Source organism: Lissotriton helveticus, chromosome 2_1, assembly GCF_964261635.1.
Source record: "Lissotriton helveticus chromosome 2_1, aLisHel1.1, whole genome shotgun sequence".
Lineage (NCBI taxonomy): Eukaryota > Metazoa > Chordata > Amphibia > Caudata > Salamandridae > Lissotriton > Lissotriton helveticus.
The window spans coordinates 149973585-149990469 of NC_136059.1; positions in this window are offsets into that span (position 1 = coordinate 149973585).

A 16885-nucleotide genomic window follows, 5' to 3' on the forward strand; every position below is an offset into this window, starting at 1 on the left:
CAACCCTCTCTCTCGTGCACGTACACCATAAAAGGTTTACTGTAGTCCGGGGTACCCAACACCGGAGCAGAACACAATGCATCACGTAATTCAGAAAAACTTTTCTGACATTCGTCAGACCAAGGGAGAGGATGCGGAGTGTCTTTAAGAGTCAATGCCAACAGAGGTTTTGCTAGGAGAGTAAAATTGGGGATCCATTGTCTACAATACGAAGTAATACCTAAAAAGGCACGCACTTCTCTCTGCGTGGATGGCACACTCATTCGAGCAATCGCTTGAATTCGTTCTGGGGTCAATCGCCGTCCATCCTTCGACAAGAGATGACCTAAGAGGTCACTTCTTGGCGGCAATACTGTAAGTTTGAAGGTGACACTTTATGATGAAGGTCAGACAAATGTTGTAACAAAGAAAGAGTAGCTTCTTTACAAATCTCTTCGTCATCAGCAGTAATCAGTAGATCATCACCATATTGAATAAGGGTAGCACCAGAAGGCAACACAAAATTATCAAGCTGAGTGGGAGAGGTGTGGCGCCGCGGCCAGGGCGACTGACGCTGAAATCTGGGGATCAAGGTTCGATCCCCGGCTCCGGCGGCAGGTTAGCCCAGCACCATGTGACTCTGGGCAATAGCTTGCTTAATCTTCCCGACGGCCCCCAGCGCCTAGAGACCCTTACGGGTGATTGTGCGCTTTACAAATGTGGATTATTATTATTATTATTATTATTATTATTAGTTTTCAACGCCTGACTATAGATTGAGGGACTTTCACAATAACCTTGAGGAGCTCTCTTAAACGGGAAGCTTCGGCCCCCTAAAGATAAGCCAAAAATATCTCTACTTTCCTCAGCAATAGGAATACTAATGAAAGCGTTTTTCAAGTCGATAACTGAAAACCAAGCAGCTGAAGCAGGAATCAGAGTCAACAAACAGTAATGTCCGGGACAACAGGAAACTGTGGCACAACAATCTTTTTAACCTCTCAAAGGTCGATCACAAACCGGTACACAGGTGGCTGAGAAGCATCAGTACGCTTAAGGACAGGCAAAACAGGACTGTTACACACATTACCTCTTGTTTCTTCAACTACACCCTTCTCAACCAAATCATAGATAATCGCTAAAAGAGCTCTCTCGCCATCACTAGATATTTTATATTGCGGAATACGAGGTAGCCTAGCATTCGATTTGAGGGTAACAACATAGGGTGGAATCTGCAAAAGACCAACATCATTCGGACCTGTAGCCCAAAGTGTATCAGGAAGAGAACGCAATTCCAGTAGAAGACAATCTTTAGACGAATACATCGGAGAAATCACTTTCTTACCTATCGTAAGATGTACTCTTTCAGGAGAGCAATGTAATGTTGCATGCAATCTTTTCAGCAAGTCCAAACCCAACAGATTCTCACCACAACCAGTCGTTAAAATAAGAGGAGCTTCTAATTCACAAAGACCAATAGAAAGAGGCAAAGGACTAGAAACCGGATTACGAACTGGGGCGCCAGATAATCCTACGGAAACATTGGTCAAGCCAGACAAAGGTGCGCCAGGAAGTTTAGAGTGCATAATAGAACTCTTCGTTGCACCAGTATCCAAAAGAAAAGGTTCTGTCACACCTAATGTAACCACTTCAACATAAGGTCCACTCTGGTCTACTGGAACTGACACTACTCCCTCTCTTTGCCCATGGCTGTCCTAACTATCATTATAACCAGCACTCTCACTCTCGACACAGTAGTCATCAACATAGTACTGGGCAGACTGAACAGTCAGAACATTCTGTCTGTCAAAACAGTTCGCAGAATTCTGAGGGGGAAAGGAACATTCATTCCAGGGAAACACACCACGTCCCCTACCCCTAGGAGCTTGTTGAAAACCACCACGACCACGATTCTGATCAGATACACCATTCGCACGCTGTAGCAAAACTGGACAACTATGCTTGAAATGAATTTCTTCTCTACAATAAGCACTCTGATTAGGTCCTGGCAGAAATCGCGGAGTGAAATACTCAGGCTTCTGTAGCAATCTCTGAAACTGTGGAGCTTGCTGAAACTGTGGCTGATTCGTACGAGGCGGATAAGCTTGCTGCAAAAGAACTTTCGTCTTTAGATCTCTAGTCTTCTTCTCTACTTTATCCTTCTCATCTTTATCCCTATTCTCATAATACTGTGCAGTAGCCAATATCTGGGCCGACGAAGAAACAGCCCATGAACTCTCAGAGTCCTTTAATTTATTACAAAGTTCGGGAAGCAAATTAAAGACAAATTTGTCCACGAACAACCTTTGACCACCTTCGGTGCTCATATCCTGACTACTATGATCGATAAACGTTTCCTCAAACCTAGTGAAGAAATCAGACACACTCTCGTCTTTCTTTTGTTTGCATGCTTCTAACTTATCCCAATTCACTCGTAAAGGAGGCATCATCGTTTTCATTAAATTAACAATCCTACCAGGTAATTCTGCAACTAAAGGTTCAGGTTTGGCATCTCCTGCCGACCAGCCGCAGCAGTAATATTAGCCCACGTTCTCCTAATTCTGGTGCATGATCATCATGACGAATCTTTGCCCACAAAGGTTGAGGGACTACATTTCCCATCAACATATCTATGTCAGCTAAATTCATAATACACGCATCAACTGTCTGAGGTAACTCCTTGTAATAACCAGCAGGATTTTTACGGGGGTCAGGTAAGGTCTGCTTAAGAGCCAAGACCTCTGCTCTTTTCCAGGGGACATGTACCCATACTCGCTGAAAATGAGCCTCTGCGGCCTGAATACCCAAATTACCATTAGCAGCAACTGCTTCTCTCCATACAGGAGGAACTTCTCTCATGGGGTACTGCTTCACTTTTTTCCTAACAAAGGAATCAGGTTTGTACACATTATATCAAACACATACCTTTGCTTTGGCGGCTCCCACTGAAAGAAAACATCCATAATCGCTTGCAAATTATACCTCGAGGCATTTAAAACCCATCTGCGAGCCAACAAATCCACCACTGCCCACTCTTCGGGACTAGGAAGCTTACTAGGACTCTGCCTACGTTCCAAAACAGGGGTCATATTCAATGACCCAAAGAGTGGAGACAAAAGACTAACAACGGTCTCAGTCATTCGTTTTCGAGCAGAAGGAGAAGAAGTAGCCATAAGGACAGGAGAAAGAGTATTTTGAGGCAAAAGAGGCGTAGCGACAAGAGTAGCAGAAGTTGGAGATTCGGAAGTAGAAGGCAAAGGAGTTTGAGGCAAAGCTGGTGTCAAAGCTGGCGGCCCTAGAGAAGGCTGCACCATAGGAGGGAGAACCATCTGTGAAGCAACGGGTGGCTGAACAACAGCAGGAGGCTAAACAACAAGGTGTGCAATAACCGGGGGTAATGAAGGCGCAGTAGCACCCAGCACATAAGGGGGTGGTAATCCCAGTAAATGAGAGATCAAAGGATCTTTTTCAGGGTCTTCATTCACTTTTGAAAGAGAAGGTGGTAAGGCCGGATAACACTTATCGATGGCCATGCAACGTTGTCTATCTGAGAGTTCACTCGCACGATCTTCTCCATCTTCCTTAAACTGCCTAGCAGCTTGTAGTACTGACATATTCTTATCTTTCTTATCTCTCTTTGCTTGCTTAATTTCTCGCTGTTTGGCTTCCTTGCGCCAAAGGTGGAAAGAGTCAAACATCGCCGGCCGGGCTTTCTTCTTAAATAGCACAACTTCCAGATCATCTAAAATATTTAATTCGAAACTACCATGTCGGGGGCCATCGTAAAACACCATCTTTCTTTGTATAGCTAACCCACACTTCATTATAAGTGATAGGACCCACTCCGTGTTTTGAATAGAGCTCATAAGTTGGAGTTCCAACCGGAGGTATCGGACACGAATCCTCCAATCGGGAATCCGTGTTGCAACCACAACTAAACCATTTCCTAATTGTGCTAAGACCAGGCATCTTATAGCTCACTAATCTAGCTTTAAACTTCAAGGGGTTATCAACTATTGATACACTCGTAAATATACGAGCCCCTCGGCTTCGACTATTGCAATAACCGAATCAAAACCAAGGACCAAAACAAAGATCGTGGGAGCGACCCACTTATACTTAACCAAAGTATCTGTCACGCCACCAGAAGACCGACTATCGTCTCGCTTTACAAAGGATCAATCAAGGGTCCAAGACAGGGCGACAGTCAGGGCAGCAGTCCTTCGTAGCCGTCGGAAAGCGGGAAGCCTCGCAGCAAAAACCTTCAGTCCACGTCGACATACAGGGGTCGATGAAGTGGCGGCCTTCCTCCAGAATTACCTCACGTGGCTCCTCACAATCCTCGGGCTTGGACCAGTACCGCTTGATGTTGCCCCACAGTGGGCGCCAACTGAAGAACCGGGTTTTCTTAGAACCCAGCGGTGCCAGGGACACACCCGAAGTCTTCGAGTTCTCCTGTCTTGGAAATACAGAGACACGGAATACTTCTAGGTGGCGTCAGAGATCAAATTTATTAGCTGCAGCTAGTAACAGTAATCCCAGCAATACAACACGGTGTACAACTCAGGAGACTGCTCAATTTTCGTAGAGCAAGACATTACCTTTTATCCACAATTTGCTCATCAAAAATGCACACCCACTGCGACAAAAACTGACGAATGAAATACATTTTCCCACACATTATTACATCGTAAAAAGCTCACTTTACATTGTACCAACCCACAAGTTAATTATTAGGACTGTCCCAAATTTGATTTCCACAATCCGGACAAACCCATAATTGAAAGCACTACCCATGTAATGAAAAGACATAAGAAAAGGAGCAATTCAGATGCTGAGTAGGATAAGATATGTGCAAGCAAACTAAAAGGTACCGGTATCCTGAACATTGATTGGCAATTTCAGACAACGATCAGCCAGGGAAATTGGCCTCGCAAAGGGTCAGTTTCAGGTGACGGGGTCAGCGTCTTGTAGTTCACTCACAAGTCAGAAAAGGCCTAATTAATGCGTATATGAACAACGAAGCCCATGCAACTTTGTTCGTTCGGTTACCTACACGGGCCTACGTGAGGGCAACACAAAATGGCGTCACGAACAACGCTAACAAAATGGAGTCGGGTTCGGAAATCACAGAACCTCAGGCTGACATCTGCCTGCAGCCCAAAAAATACACATTTTAAGCCACCACCCCCTCACATCTGGTCTAAGCTGAATGCTCATGTGTGCACTTACTGTAGCTTTCAATAAAGTGCACACAGAGGGACAACCACAGCACAGGTTACATACATTCGGCTCTCTCAGAACTGTTTGCGGGGCCCGGGTCAAAACTGCATGCGCGGGCCCCCCTGTGAGCTTGAGTCCCTGGAATGGAAGGCGGCACAGGGACGCATGGTGCCTGGCAAAGCACATTGGGTCGGTGCAACTGGTTTAAAAGGATAAAAATATGAAGACCCGTTTAGTACTGATGCATCCTGGGAGAATGAGTGATGTTTTATATCGTGTGGGTCCTGTGACATTTGTGGAAAAGGCACAGGTCTTGAAAGCAGGTTGACTTGGGGCCTGGGAATTCTCTCCAATTAAATACAGATAACGTTTTTGTCAAATGGTTCATCAGGGAGCGCTTGTGCTTGTAACAATGGTGAAAAAATAAAGGGGCAGATTTACAAGCCCCTTGCGTCACTTTTGTGCCGTTGTTGCGTTACGTTTGTGATGCAGCGGCGGCGTAAATGTTGCGGCCCATTTACAACATGACTCATCTAGGAAGATGCGTCACGTTGTAAAGCCCTGTGTGACATTATACCTCTGTAAGGTATATTGTATGCAGGATAGGCGTTCCCACGCAGGAATGCCTCGTAAAAGTGATGCAGTGAAATCTAAAAGATTTCACTGCGTGACGTTTAGGACAACACTGTGTCACAACCTTACGCCGGCTTGAAACAGACGTAAGGAGTGATGCAGTGAATTGGGATTAGGCAGCATCACGCAATGCTGGAGTTGCGTCATGCTTGTGACACGACTCCAGCAATGCGTGACTTTTCCGTCAACAGATGGGTCAGACTTTCTGACGCATCTGTCAATCCTTGCACCATGGTGCGCCTTGTAGTAAATACGGCCCATCCATGGTGAATTGGGAATAGGCCGCATCACGCAGTGCTGGAGTTGCGTCGTGCTTGTGACATGACTCCAGCAATGCCTGACTTTTCCGTCAACAGATGATTCAGAATTTCTGACGCATCTGTCAATCCTTGCACCATGGTGCGCCATGTAGTAAATGTGGCGCATCCATGGTGATGCAGGGGTTTTGCATGGTGGCGCAGTGAAAGTGACGCATCTCTACAGATGCGTCACTTTCTCGTAAATCTGCCCCAAAGATTTACAGAAAGTTATTGGTTTTCACCAAGGAATTTATGGGAACAATGTTGATAATGATACATTTAAAACACATAGGGCATCATTTATGGCATTTTGGCGCGGGGCAGTTCCGCAAGGCACTTTGCAGCGCTGCCCTACACCAATGTGAAAAGGCAGAAATGCACCATATTTAAGCAGAAAGGAGCATTCCTGTCCTTTCGGTCAGTGCTGGCACCATTTTGGCAGGCTAGCGCCAACGTAGGCACCCTTACACCATGGTGCAAGGATGCCTCTGTTGCAGGCAGGATTGTTTCTCTGCAGGAAGGGGTACCTTCCTCCACAAAAAAAAAATCCTACGAGGCGCTTTCCTTCTGCAGCACACATGGAAAGATAAAAACAAGGAGAAATTAACATATTTCTCCTCGCTATGTCTCACCTCGGGAGGTGTATGGATTTGACACTTCCACAGGTTTATATCACTTTGTAAAACAGGGGCAGCATCAAATTCCATGGGTGCTCCACGGGCAAGCCCAATGCAACGGCCATGGGACGCCTCCTGGGGCTGAGTAAGGCAACGCAGATTTGTTCTGTGTAGCCTTAGTCATGATTTATGAGGCCACTCAACGTGAAGCAGGGGGTTTTGCGTGGCATAATACATCGAAATGAGAGCTCTGCATCACGGAAGCACCACTTGACATGGTGCAAAAGTGACGCAAGACTCTCATAAATAAGCCCCGCAGACCCTGTGAAATAAGTGAAAACGACAGGGCTTAAAAACTATTTTATCAGATTGATGGGAATATTGCACAATGAGGTTTTGTGAATTTTAGGAGCCAAGTCTACAATTAAAATCATGTTCAGCTTGTGACGGTGGTAAAATAGACAGGAATGCAGTAAATGCATTAGGAGGCCTGGTCACCCCCAGGGATCAATCTGGAATATTAGTGACGTAAGTGATTTTAGTTGGTAATCAATGCAGTCTAATCAAACCCTAGGTGGCAATTCTGAAAGCAATGGTACATATTTCATTGTAGTTTGAATTTCGTTTACATGTGCACCTCTCACTGATGTACCAAGAGCTGGATTTGTGTTTTTGTTAAAACCCTGGAAATAATAATTCTAAATTAACCCTTATAGTATATGGCTCTTGCTTTACACAGACTCTGAAGTTTCATAACCCAGTAAAATGGTGTTCCACATCACCTCAACCCTAAATGCCCTGAAATAGTTGTAATGTTTAACCAAGCACCCTTTTTGACTCTTCTGATGGGGTTCAAGAGCAGCTCTAGGTTCAGTGTGTCCCTTTCATTTCTTCCTGCAGGTTCTGGTGCTCACAGAAGCAGCTGTTTGCCTTGTAAGGCCACCTTAGTTCTCAACAAGAAGCCATACTGCGCAGCTGGCTCTAGAGGGACATGCGGACCATTCTTGCCAGGAAGAGGGGATATTAGGGGAAGTGCCCTACCACATCTTTGGGAAACCCCAATCTCTTACAGGTTAGCACTGTCCCGTCCAACAAGAGAACTTTGAGGATCTTTAACATACCTCTATAAACTACGGAATGCCTTTGTGAGGGCGGCGGTGGCAAAATCTCATATTCAAACTGTATCTTTGGAATATATCAGTGCTCCACTACCAAAACATCTTGGTTGGGGCCCGACTAAGTCTGCTGGTTAAAAGTGCATCTAATAACATACCATGTGTATTTGTGAAGCGCATGTTCACCCAAGGGTATCTTGGCGCTGAATAACAGATGTTTATTGTTACCCTACTCAGAGATACTCCTTTTATCATCCTCATGAAATGCTGAGTGTACCCACCAGGATTTGAACCTGTGGCCTGAGGCCAAACATGGCCCCTATAGGGGACCCATTAGCCCACTATGCCACCAGACCCTTATCAAATAGGGGTCAGCTTAAGCTGGTTCAATCAATCAATCAGGGGTTTGTTAAAGCGCGACTGCTCACCCGTAAGTGTCTCAAGGCGCTAGGGGTGGGGGGGTGCAGGTTCCATTCCATCAAGGACGGGGTCTGTCGAAGAGCCAGGTTTTGAGGTTTCTTGCGAAGATGGGGAGCGATGTTGTCTGTCTGAGGTGGAGCGGAAGGGTGTTCCATGCTTTGGTTCAGTACAACTATTTTCTCATGATAAATTTAACCCCACTTAAGCTAAGCGAGATTTAGTCTGGCTGTACATCAAGTTGTCCAAGATGCCTAAAAACAATGGCAAACATTTTGCACATGACCTGGCACTACCCGATGATTGAAAGGTATTGGTGGGAGGTGGTGCACACGCGCCGCTCTTTCGCAGAGGACATCCTAGTAAAATGATAAAACAATGCACATTAGGTCTGATCCAAAAAAACACAAATAGAAAGACTACGCTGAAGATTTAGGACTTCATTTATGAGGAATTGGCGTAGGGCAGTACCACAAGTCTTCTTGCTGCACTGACCTACGCCAATGTGAAAGGGCAGGAATGCACCATATTTCATAAATACATTATGAAATATGGTGCATTCCTGTTCTTTCCCACTTCGCTGGAGCACTTTGCTGCCTAGCATCAATACAGGTCCCCCTGCTCCATGGTGCAAGGGTGCCTCCATTGCAAGGAGGAATGTTTTTGTGCAGGAGGGTCAGCTTCTTGCACAAAAACAACTAGAGGAATTTTGCTCTTCTGATGTGTGCTGCAAAATGCAGCACACATGGAAAGAGGAAGAAGCAAGGAGAAATACAAATATTTCTCCTCGCTATGCCTGCTCTGGGGAGGCGCAAGGTTCTCGCGCTGCCCCATGTTTACATGATTAAGTAAATCTGGTGCAGCATCAAAATCCATGGGTGTTGCATGGGAAAAACCACCACAAGGTCATTCCTGTTGCAGAGTAAGGCAACGCAGCATCTTGCGCTGCTTTGCCTCACCCCATATCTATGAGGCCATGCAAGCCATGACTGATAGATATGACTGGGAGGTTTGCGCTGCTAGAGTGTAAGAAAAAAAAGGTGATGCTCTGACAGCGCAAGCCTCTCATAAATAAGCCCCTACATTTACAACCCTAGACATGTTGTTAGCTAAGAGATGCATCGCGATTCACTGCCTTAGCCTGAACCCACCCACATATGAAAATTGGGAAAGAGACATGCCTAAACAGACAGCAGGTGAGGAAACTCAAATAAGAAATGTGAGTTGGGATGAAAAACATGCAGTGGATCTGGTAGACTGGGCAGAAGTGCTTCACGGGGTTCAGCCCCGCCTGTTGCCAGACCATCACGAAGCATCATCATAATACCAATATGACAACAGTGGATCAATGTTAAATACCATTGGTTTCCAACTTGTGGTCCTGACACCCCTGGGGGGTCAGCCAAGCCTCCTCAGGAGGTTCACAACGACTTAGAAAATTAAATATTATTAATAGATTAATAAAATGTGTATATACACATATATGCATTCCATTTCCCCGCAGGGCTCCCTCGCGCACTTCCAGATATCAATCAGCGTTTTTCACACCAGCAATGTAGTTCAATTTCATTAATTCAAAACAGCCAAGCCAGCGGTAAACGCTACGCGTTTCGGTCTCTACAGAGACCTTGCTCACGAGACTGACAAGAACCACATTTTTTTCGTGCATTTAAATAACATAGCTTAAAAAGTGACATCACATTCTTTTTGGGGTAGCTTAGCATTCTGGTAGTTTGATCAAGTTGTAATGATTTATCATCACTAATTATGCAATAATAAACCGTGCATTATATTACAAATTGTATTCTGTCATCCCATTATATTTCTCGTGTACCTGCAATTCAATCAAATCTAAGAAAAGTGTGTTAATTCTTGCGTGTCTCAGAATTCTTGATGCATATTGATTAATATTTTCACCCTCTAGGGGGGTGTTCGTGTTATTTCAACATTCTGCTATTTAGCTACAATACAATTTACTTAGGCTAATTCTCGCTGTCTGTCCCTCTAGTGTGCCTGCATCACAACTCCCGCTGCCAACTGCAGTAAGCTATTCCTTTGTTGTCGAATGAACACACCAACTGACTCTGCTCAGTTATACTTTTCTTTCTGTCTAAGTAGACCAAAATGAAATATGAGGATATAAATACTAATTTTGAATTACCGTGCTCACCCCAACCTCCTAAAATTGGTGACTAAACATATGTGTGTGCAGGATTTGTTAAACCCTAGTGAGTTAAAAACTAATGATAATGGAGAGGCCATTTGTATCATCCCTATTTCTTTATCTCTTTGTATAGGGTACTGAGGCAAGTCCAGATTTTCTCACAGGTGATAATGTAACTCCTCATCTTGGTTCAATCCATGCGGGGTTGATGTTAGAAAATTCAAGATATGTTTAGATTCTTTCTGCCCGAGGACTTTTTTCACGGTCTCCACCTCTCGGATGGATCCCCACGGACTCCACAGCATAGAATTTCAGTTCCTTCCTTCTGCAACCATGCACCTTTTTCATGTGCTTTGCTACAGCGTTACTCCTGTCTGCATTTATAGTCGCTCGAACATGCTCCAAAATGCGTTTTTTCAACTCACACTTTGTACTCCCCATATATTTCAGTGAGCAAGGGCATTCAATGATATAGATCACAAATTGGCTGTTACAATTGATCAACTGTTGAATTTTCCACATACGTTTATTTGCCATCACTTCCTCCTTCGTGTTTTGGGCAATTGCACACACCTTGAAACTGGTGCATTTATAGAAACCTTTTGGTTTTAGCCATGTTTCTTGTTTTTTGGGATTTTGGAAGTGGCTGTGGACCAATTTGTCTCTTAGATTTTTTGCCCATCGGTAGGTAATGTTGGGGTGATCTCCCACTATTTTGGCTGTTGTCAGGTCCATATGTAGTATGTGCCAGTTCTTGCGCAGTATTTTCATCAATTGTTGATTAGCTGTGGAGTATGTTGTTATCAATCATATTTTATTGTCCTCATCTTCCTTAGTTTGTTTTTCTTTTAGCAGATCAGGTCTATCTCTAGACAATGTTTGTTGTAATGAGGTCCGAATGGCCCCAAAGTTGTAATTTCTTTTTTTGAATCGTGCTGTTGCTTGATTTGATGTTTAATCCATTCCTCTTCTCTTAAGCAGATCCTCTTAATCCTGAGGAACACTCCATAAGGGATATTTTTGATCAGACTTGTTTGGTGAAAACTTTCAGCATGCAACACTGCATTTGCAGCCGTATATTTGTGGTGCAGGGTGGTTTGTACTTAGTTTTCCAGAATATAGATTTCAGTATCAAGAAACACCACTCGCTCTTCACTGATGTCATACGTGAATTTTAACTTGAAATCTGAATTGTTTAATATCGCGAAGTACTCAGCGAATTCTTCCTTGGTTCTGTCCCATATTATTAGCAGGTCGTTGATGTACCTTAACCATGCTATAGTTTTGTGCACATAGCAGTTATTCTAATTTTTCCACGCCCAGGTCTTTTCCCATAGTCCCATGGTCAAGCAGGCATACAATGGACTAAAGGAAAAGCCCATCGCCGTGCATTTCACTTGGCAGAAGATCTCTTCCCCAAACATAAATTTATTCTGTTCCAGGCAGAGTTGGATCATTTCCAGTTGCATGTTGTTGTGGTCAGCAAATTGGATGTTTCTATCCGACAAAAAATTTTCACATGCTTTAAGACCGATGTCATTCGGAATGTTGGAGTATAGTCATACGACATCCATAGTGATCAAATTATATGTGGTCTGCCATGGGGTTTCTTGCAGATGCCTCAACAAATCACCAGTATCCTGTAGGTATGATGTGAGACCTTTCACGTGAGGTAATATAAATACATCAAGATAATTAGCCATGGGTTCCAACAGGGCCCCTTTAGCCGAAATTATAGGCCTCTCTGGGGGCTTCGTTGGGTGTTTATGGACTTTGGGAAGAAAGTTTATTGTCGCCATTTTAGGATGTTCCATTTTTAAATACTTTACTTCATCCTCATCCAGCAAATTTTGTTTCAACCAAGTGTCTAATTTCATATCCAGCTCTTCTTTCCATTTCTTTGTGAGATTGGATTTCAATTTTTCATAATACTCCCTGTTTCTTAACTGAGAGTATGCCTCATGCATGTATGCTTCTTTCTCAAAGATGACGACATTGCCCCCCTTGTCCGCCATTTTGATTTCAATCGAGTCATCATTTTGCAGCTGATATAATGCATCGCGCTCTTCAAAGGAGAGGTTGTCTTTTTTCTTGGGATAATTCAGTTTGTAAAGATCTTTTATTACACATTCATGGAATATATCAATTTTATTGCCCGGAGCCAGTTGAGGATAGAATTTAGATTGCTGTTTTTTTTGGCTGCTTCCAGCTCCCAATTGCGTGCAGTGTGTACGTATGTCTCCCCTTTCACAATCTGGATCCAAATTCAGTTCCATTAGTGTGACAAAATGTTCTGCTTCTCTAGCCAATAGTTCCATATCTGGTACAGATGGCTTTTTTCTATACTTGGCCATATTTGGGTTTTCAGCAAATAATTTTGCTAGTTCAATTTTCCGGACAAATTTATATAGGTCTATCCTAGTGTCTGCTAAGTCAATTTAATTTGTGGGGCATAAATTTAAGCCACGTTGCAAAAGTTTTAATTCTGTTTCGGTTAAGATTTTCTTTGACAGATTGATCACGTGTAACCCTTGATTTTTGCTTATAGGAGATATTTCTGATTCTTGATTTTCTAAGGACATTTCTAGTTCCATTTCTGCTGTATACTTCTCGTGATCGTTCCCACTTGGTTTGCGCTGAAAACCTGATTTGTGGTTCCGGCTGCCTCTTTTTGTTGGTTTCTGCAGGTATTTCCACGTCCTCTTACCCTTGCTGCTGTTTCCTGCTGGTGCACCCATGATTGTCTCCCAATTTTTCTGTTTCAATTCCAGCTTCATTTTGTCTAAAAAAGAACATTTTGATCACTCTTCTCCTTGTTCCACTTCTCCATCACTTACGCTGGCATCCGTTGATGTTAGTGAACACAAACTGCCAGCATTGGATGTCAGGTCCAGTTTCTCATGTTGTTTGAATCTGTCGTATTTCCTCGCATACATGAAGATGCGGCCTTCATGGTATACATATATATACATGCTAAATGTCCAATTGAATATTTTAAAATGTACTGTAATTGTGAAGGAATTTGAATCTAGAGGTTAAAAGTGTAATTAGTATCCTCAGATTGATTTGTGGAAGCAGTGCAGGTTCATCAAACAGAATATAGTATGGACGATGAGTGACCTGAATTGAATTTAGAGAAGCTCCAACCTTTCTAAACAAAAGTTAGATCTGGTTTTTACATTTTTTTAGATGTGTTTGTAAATTAAATAAAATGTGTCATCATTTGTGTTTTTGTTTGGTAAATGATTTTTGGGGTGATTTTTGTGCATTGTTTTGAAGTTCAAATCATCAACTTCCAGTAATGACCCGTGGGGAGTCCCCGAATTCCAAAAATGATTCGCTGGGGGTCACAGGGTTCCAGTAATTATTAAGTAGGGGTCCCTAGAAGTCAAAAGGTTGAGAGTCACTGTTATATACTGTAAATGCTGATCAATACTATGTGATGAGTAAGCAATGCCATGGAAAGCTTTATTGCACGAGAAAACATGGCTACTAAGCAAGGTGTGAGCTGGTAACTAAAATGAACACTAGACAGATGCGATTGGTAAGGAAAGTGTTACTAGAGTCAGGAAGTAGGTTTAAAAAAGATAGCTTGGTTGGTTAATGCACCAGCTGTAGTGATCTATGGGTCACAGGTGCGAAACCTGGCTGGGTCAACTCATGCTTGCGAGATAGACACAATGGGTCCCAATCACAAAGCCATTTGTACCTGCAAGTAAAACTTATGGAAGCAAATGGCCTGATTTATGGATGTGTAGAATTCACAAAAGGTGTTGTGAATGATGTACACATGTTTTACTATTTCCCAAGATGGCGTACTGTTAAATATCAGCAAATCCTACTCCAAGGACAGGGACTGGGTATTTTTTGGCCAATTTGCCCTGGAGGTTTTGGGAACACAAATTAATTGCCGAGCTGTACTCACTCTAGAAAAGAAAGGAGATTTAGTCTTGTTAAGGAGTGGAGTAAATCCCTTTCCACAGTAGCAAAAGGAAGGTAGGGGAATTGGCTTCTCCACATTGAAAACGTTTTTCCCTGCCAAGAAAAGAGAAGGAAAGAGGCGCCATTGCAGAAACTTGGACAGCCCACTGCACTGAAGCCATTCCGAACTGTAAGCATATTTGCAGGCGTACTCCTGGGAAGCTGCAGCTGTCTGCACGGTCCAGTGATATCTTGGACACATGTTTAATGTCTGATAATTGTAAACCTGCACCTTACATGGGCGGAAGGCTAAGGATGCCACCAAGCTAGGTAATACTACATGGGGCATATTCTCAAGAACATGTGATAACCATCGCTAAAGTAACTTAACGCAACCTTCAACATCGCGTCTATTGCGGAAAAATGACGCCATGTTAACACGGCGGTACCATGCGATAGTCTCCAGATAACGCATCAAATGGGCACGTTAAAATCAACGCCAAGCCACAAAAATGTGAACACGAATGCATGAAAACTTGCGATGAGGCCAATCGCGATACAAAAATCAGCGAAACCCAGCGACAGGCTTGCAATTCACATGCGTCAGGAGAGTAAAATCAACACAAAAGGAGAAAAAAACAGACAAACAAATGCCAAACAACAGTGAAGCACAATGGAAGTTGCTGGAGCAAGTACGGAGGAGAATCAGAAACCCACAAGCCGCCCGGAGAACCAGCTTGGGACCCCGGGGTCAGAGTAGGAAGAAGCCGTACAGTCCGCAGGAAAACAGGATCCTGATAAAGGAGGCGGTAGAACACCATAAACTACTGTTCGTCACCTCCACTGTGTCATTGGCAACTAAAAATGGAATGTGGCAGTCCATAGTGGACAAGGTGAATGCAGTCGGAGTGCTGAAGAGGACAATGGAAGAGGTCAAGAGGCGCTGGAATGATGTCAAGTGCAAAACCAAGCTGAAACTCGCCAACAACCAGAAGGCAGCGATGGAGACTGGAGGTGGCAGTCCTGCGCCACAGGAGGAGCTGGACGAGATGGAGGAAATGGTGTCCACAGTCATCAGTGGGGAGACGGTGGCAGGAGTTGGGGGACCGGACACTGCACAACATGAACGGACACAACAGCAACAGGGTGAGTAACGGTCAGGGACTGGGGGGATGGGGGTGATGGGCACAATGGCACACATGCACAATTAAGTAGAGCAGATCTACAGACAAACCATGCCCCAGACCCCCAACTCCCACCCAGAGATCAATGTAGCCAAGTAAACAAAATCACAGCACTGTACAAGCACTGGAGTCAAACGCACACTTCATGTAAGATGTAAGGGAGAAGGGGCAGCAAAATCAGAGCTGCAGGGGCAACTCACAAAATGCAGTACACACACATAACATGCAGAGCACACCAACACTGACAACAATGTGGTACAAACCGCAAAATACCTACAACAGAACACAGGACACAACTGGTGCCACTTGGGCGTAGACACTGGCCAATTACATTTGGCATTACAGTGAAATGTTAGTTGATAATGATCAAGTACAAACACACACTTGTCTGTTGTAGAAATGGCCACTGTCCCCCATCAAATAGGCAGCTCCTCCCAAACAGCCACAATGTACACAGTCAAGCAGTCTGTATGTAAACATGTTCAATGCGACAACATACATGTGAACACATTGTTAAACTGCATCTTCCCTTCACATTGCAGAGGGAGAATCGACACCTCCTGCAGAGCAGCCCGACCCTCTCTTTACTGATGATGAAGAGGACCACCTCAGCTTTGACTCTGATGCCCTCCAAGAGTTCATTGACAGCCTCCACAACACACCTCCAGGAGCAGGGCAGCCCAGTTGCAACGAGGAGTCCCCACCCCCTGCACACACTACACAGCAGGCAGCACTACCACCAGGGCTGTGTCCCAGGACCCCCACAAACAACACATGGCCTTCCAACTCTGTGTGTTTTGGGTTGCCAGGAGCAGCTGGCTGAACATGTGTGGGTGGGCTTCAACCGCATGGCAGCGAAACTGGATGCCATACACGGGTGTCTGAGTCCCATCAGGGACAAATCACAGTCCCTAATGGACACCCACACTCTGCTCCATGCTCTCCAATGGACATGGCTGACATCGCTGGAGCCCTGACTCAGAGAATCGAACAACTGGCCAGTCAGAGTGGCTCTAGCGATGTCACACAGGAGTTGGGAAACATGCAGAGATTAATGGAGACCATGGTGCGGACGCAGGCGGAAAGTGGGGCTGCCATAGCTGCACACCAGCTTGTGGTAGCTGGGTTCTAAAATGACACCAAGACCATCTTTATGGCATTGGTGCCACAAGGCCTGGTGCTGATGCATGCTGCTGCTACCACTACATCCACATCTCCGGCCCCTGAAGTGTCAGTGCCACACAGTGCTGGAGAAAGACCAGCACCACCCACACGTGAGGCACATGAAACAGCAGAGGACAAATATGCCGATGATTCTGCCGCCGTGGTCAGA